Source organism: Formica exsecta, unplaced genomic scaffold, assembly GCF_003651465.1.
Source record: "Formica exsecta isolate Colony F162 unplaced genomic scaffold, ASM365146v1 scaffold32, whole genome shotgun sequence".
Taxonomy (NCBI): domain Eukaryota; kingdom Metazoa; phylum Arthropoda; class Insecta; order Hymenoptera; family Formicidae; genus Formica; species Formica exsecta.
In genome coordinates this window covers 449,600-455,109 of record NW_021850453.1, presented here as the reverse complement: position 1 = coordinate 455,109, position 5,510 = coordinate 449,600, and the positions used below count along the sequence as shown (strand labels likewise).

At 28.2% G+C, this 5,510-nt stretch overlaps 1 protein-coding gene and 1 long non-coding RNA gene across 2 annotated transcripts in view; both read left to right on the top strand.

Moving 5' to 3' along the window:
* Positions 1-235: 235 nt before the first annotated feature.
* Positions 236-1,884, top strand: LOC115238112. Its single transcript, XR_003884448.1, has 3 exons — positions 236-395; positions 1,338-1,425; positions 1,740-1,884. It is a non-coding gene; the product is annotated as an uncharacterized LOC115238112 (long non-coding RNA).
* A 1,371-nt stretch (positions 1,885-3,255) lies between these two features.
* The window catches only part of LOC115238060 (epidermal retinol dehydrogenase 2-like), a 13,718-nt gene continuing 11,463 nt past the window's right edge, over positions 3,256-5,510 (top strand). The window contains exon 1 of the mRNA XM_029811564.1: positions 3,256-3,486. The gene's annotated coding sequence lies outside the window, so the exon portion shown is untranslated. The remainder of the gene's footprint in view (positions 3,487-5,510) is intronic.

Sequence of the window (5,510 nt, the reverse complement as noted above, 5' to 3'; positions counted from 1 at the left end):
TTTGTAAGCAACTGCTATGCTCACAATAAAATTCAATTTAAACCATTTAATTTGATATATATTTGTTACGGTCTATCTCTTTTAGTTTAAAAGATAAAAGGGGGGGGCGCTTTCGGTGGGACAGTCTGTATGTATAGCCATTCTTATTTTAAGTACAGATAGTGTAAGAAAATGCGGTTAAAACGAGTAAAGTGAAACTCTGTTCCGGTATATGACCTGCGATTACATTGCACGCGATAACGGCAAATCTATATGTACACGTTGTAAACTTTCTTTTACGACGAATCTTTTAAAATGCATCTTTTTGCAGGAATTAGACGCTTTAAAAATTGTGTTCTTTTTTTTCTGGCCATGTTATTATCGGAATTGATTGTATTTTATCGTGTTTTTGGTTCGTAAGTATTCATTATATGTATATATGTATATTATGTGATACGTTTGATAGATCTTCATATCTTTCTTCTTAGCAAACATTTTATATAGCTCTTATATAACATGTAATTAATATGTAAATTATATATACGTTATATACTAGTTGTACTTTTTCCCACTCATAGATGTCACATTTGTAATATAATGTAGCCGTGTTTCAAAATTCACTGCCAGTACTGAAAATCTATAGTTCACGTAACGTATATTATAGATTTCCAGTACTGACAGTGAATTTTGGAACACGGTATATTACATTGTAGTTATATTCCATATAGCACAATAATTCGTCGGTATTGTAGGATGTCAAGAGTACTTGGTTAGCTTCCGATATATACGGTGTTCTAGGAGGAAAGATCAATATTCTGGGTGGTGATGATATCGGTCATTTTAAGCAAAAATGTTTATATAAACGAGTGTCCTATTTCAAAGTTCTGTCCTATTTCAGTTTCCGAGATAGAGCTGTTTGAATGTACAGTTGTAAAATTACTGATAAGAAAGAGATAACTATACGTATACTGTTTCTAATTTATTGTTCAAGTGACACATTTTTTTACAGTTTATAATTTTCAAAAATTTCACAGTCAACATCAATGCATTTATCAGCTCTTGTGAGAACATGGCGTGTAACGATTTTCTATTCCATTTGGAATAGGACAGTCGTTCATATAAACATTTTTGCTTAAAATGACCAATACCATTACCCTTCCGAATATTGACCTTTTCTCCTAGGACACTCTGTATAGCATATCTATAGTAATGACTATCATATAATAAAAACGATTAAACTTATTCTGTTTTTATTATATTATAAAACATATATATATAAGTTTCTCATTAATATAAAGAACGATTTATTACTTGTGTATGTGATCTAAAATTTATATAATATTTTTATACGATTTAAGTGAATACGTGGTTTGGATCACCAACGGGTACACACGTATCAATGACATTATCGATTAACTGGCACAGACTCTACTTGTTTTGGTTTCGGTGAGACATCCTTCAATGTTACTTATCACTTACCAATTACAATTTTGAATCAAATATAGTAGAAAAAAGGCGATCAGAGCCAAGCGCGGTAAATAGTGCGCAACGTGTTTATTATCAGTGATAAATCAATACAAAAAATATAAATTACTCATAATTTACTCATAATTTATATTTTTTGTATTGATTTATCACTGATAATAAACACGTTACGAACTGTTTACCGCGCTTGGCCCTGACTGCCTTTTTATACTATATTTGATTTTAATCTTGAGAGCCTCTATATTATTATTATTTTTACAATTTTAATTTTCCAGTGTAAAAAATAATATTGCGCATGTTAAGGTTTGAATAGGAATTTAATTTCTATACATTTTTATCTGCTGAAAATGGATTAAAAAACGATCTGAAATGTACATATTTAATGCATACTTGTGAAATTAAACAACAAAAAATTTGCGCTAATAACTCGGCTCTTATTTGCCAATCTCCTCACCTAGTATCGTTATTACTCTGAGCCTATTGCCGTTATTATATGCTAGAATAGTGATACATGTACAATTCCCGAACTGACGACTCTCTATAAAGTGTGATTTTGTGACTAATTTTAACTTTTAATAATTTCTAAAATTATTGCTTGAAATAAAAATACTTTTATTGCTTATTATTTTACGAACTTTTATGCTGCAATTTTATTATTTTTTAATTTCGAGATACCCAGTATACATATATGTATTATATACTGAGTGAACTGTAAGTATATAAGATGTAGTTTACTTAAGTATAGAAAATGTAGAATAAAACTTTTTATTAGGAGGTTTCGTTTTTTAGAAAAACAACTTTGAATATTTGTCAGGTGTGCGTGCACTTATCCACCCAGTAAACATTGTTGCAGTAATATAATGTGGAAAAAACAAATAATATAATGCAAGTTATCTATATGATATAAAATTCAAATATATACGTATCATTTTGCAATATTACAATTCTATGTCTTAACGGCCTACTTATGTTATTTCTGCACGCATTGTCAACAAGATTTCTTTTGTATCTGTTCTGGTAGCTTAGGGCCGTGGCACATAAAAAAACTTAAGCAGTAAGACTTAAGACGTAAGCGAATTGACCAATCACGGTCGAACAGTAAGGCAGCCATATTGAAACGTAAGCTACGCTGAAAATTCCGTATGGTTGAAATTCTTAAGTCTTAAGTCTTACTGCTTAAGTTTTTCTATGTGCCACGGCCCTTACTTATGTCGACAATAACTAGTTGGCTTTCTAAGAAACAAAGCTTTGTTTTAAAAAGTTTTATTCTTTTATTTTTAACTAATTTGTTTCATATAGTATTTCCCCTTCCTGCTTGTATTACCAGTTAAAAGATCCGTGGTATTCATACACACGCATACTCACGCACGCGCGCGCACCCACACACACGCAGAATGTCTAAAACCATCTCTTTTTCTCTTTCTAAAAATTTAGTTGCGAAAAGACTTCTTTTTCAATTGCATATAACTCGGAAATTATTAATACCTGAACATTTTCTTTGAGAAAAAATTATTTCTAAATTGACCAGAGAATCGGTTATTAAAAAACACTTAATTTTTGGGGGAAAAATTTCTCGCATTAGATTAGAAAAATTAAACTTTGTGGAAAGTTAAAAGATTAACACAACTACATTCAGATGGAATTAATTTCAGAGGTGGTTTATTTTAGTAAAATTTAAACTTAAATTTTAGCGACGTATGCGGGCATATGTTAGATACTGAAGGTATATATAATATCCATACATATACATGCACACGATTTGTAACAAGATACGTTCTCGCTGGTTCGGCGCTTCGGGCTTCGGCGATCAGTCCGAAGTGAAGGTGCAACCGAAGCAACACGTTCCATTTAGTATACCAACGACCATAGTGCCGGGAGGACTCGCTACCTTTTACGTCTTGTTTCATCGTGTATAAATACGATAGGTTCATACGCGTGTGCGTGAATTAATAGATATTTCTCTGATGATTTTTGTATTTCTATTTATGTAAATGTGATCTCGTATGCGTTTATTATCAATAGGTACATTACATATAATATATAGATGAGAACCTCTCTTTTGTTATATATAATTACGCGATATACAGTTACAATTATTATATGTTTATTACTTTAGATTGCAATTCTTTATCTATTTTTACAATATAATTATAAATATAATCATAGAAATTAAAATTATAGAAAAAAATCAGTTCATGAATTCGATAATCTATAATTAGGAAAATGTAACACAGAAAATACCGTAGCATCGAAAATAAGAAATTTATATAATAAAAGTCAATCAATTTTACAACAAGATTGGCGATTATCATTTGCCATTTCAACAGAAGAAAAATTTGTGGTTTACTGTCTTCATAGCATGTGCAGAATGTGAATGTATTCCACATACGTGATGCGACTCAAAACAGTTAATCTTCAAGAAATCAACTTGTTGTAATTTTTTCCACTTTCTGCATTTATAATCTGCGAAAAAAAAACTTAACAATTTCGTTTTATTACATCTTGCACAATATCTCAGAAATATCATATATTTTGTTTAGTTAATTTGATTATATTTATCTTTTAGTGAATATGTTATATTTAATAATTAATTACATATCGTTAATTAAACTTTAAATTGAAGTTCTATCAAAGGCTATTTAAAAAAATTGATTTTAAGTTAACCAAAAGAACTTGTATAAAAAGATATGATTTTAAACGTTATCTATATATGTATATAATAACGAACAATAAAAAAAGTATGCAAAATTCAACGGAACAAATGAAAACGTGTCATGTCATAAAAAAAAAAAAAAAAAAAAAATTAATCAAATTTTGGTGAATAACGCGATAACCTTTACCCATACATACATTTCTATTAGTTATTATTCATTTATCACTATTCTGTTTTTATCATATTCAATTTCAACAATATGAATAATAAAATTTATATAAGGAAACTTTGGATCCTTTTTTGTATCTTTTTTTCTCTTGTTGAGTATCTATATAACGTATATTTGTATCTCGATGTCACATATATTTATAAATATTAATAATAGTTTGAAGAATACGGTGTAAACAAGTTTTATTTTCTATTTGCGTATATTAAAATTAAAAAATTAAAATACAAAACTAAAATAAAAAATAGATAATTATTGAAATCTGCATTTTTCTGTAGAAAAAAATGTTGCTTATTTTTAGTCAAGTTTTTTAATATCTTAAATTATTTGATATTTTCAAATCCTCTGTCTAACATTTTAAGAAAAAACTAAAATTTTATTTTTGATGAATGGATAAAATACTTTTTCATCAATAAAAACATAATGCATTTTAATATGTGTAGGGTAAGACTTAAAGGTTTTTCTCTGGAATATATGAATTATATCAAACTAATTGCGTATCTTGAAAAGATATGATTATGATACAATACTGAGATTGTAAGATACTGATTATAATTATAATCTCATTTAACAAAAAAATTATGTTTATCAGTTGTATTGTGAAGTAGTGATTTATCTTTGACAATACATTCCAAGATAAAAAAGCCTGATTAATCATATTGAGCGAACTAATGCATTGCATATGTCGTTATATATTTGTTATACCTTTCTTATATAACATCAAAGTAAAACGCGTTATTGAATACAGCAACACGAGAGCTTATACTTACAAGCAATCATTGACAAAATTTTAGAAGCAGACGATCAGTGATACCGATACGTTATGTTATTAGCAACATGATAATAATTGATGGCATCGTGACGGCAACAACACAAATATAATGATTCCCATTTGTCGCGCATATTTCCTCAAGCAATAAAGTTTGTTAATCGTATCTCGTTATCAATAAAATATTAAAAATATGAAATTATTATATAAATAATATGTTTACAACAGAGAGACAGCATAAAGCGTTCAAATCATTACTGTTAATAGTATATGGAGCGTGCTAAAAAATTTAAATATAAAATATTACACATATTAATCTTCCCCAAATTAATATATGTATTAAAATTATTTTTTTACGCTATTTTATACACTATACATAAAATATAATTATAAAATAT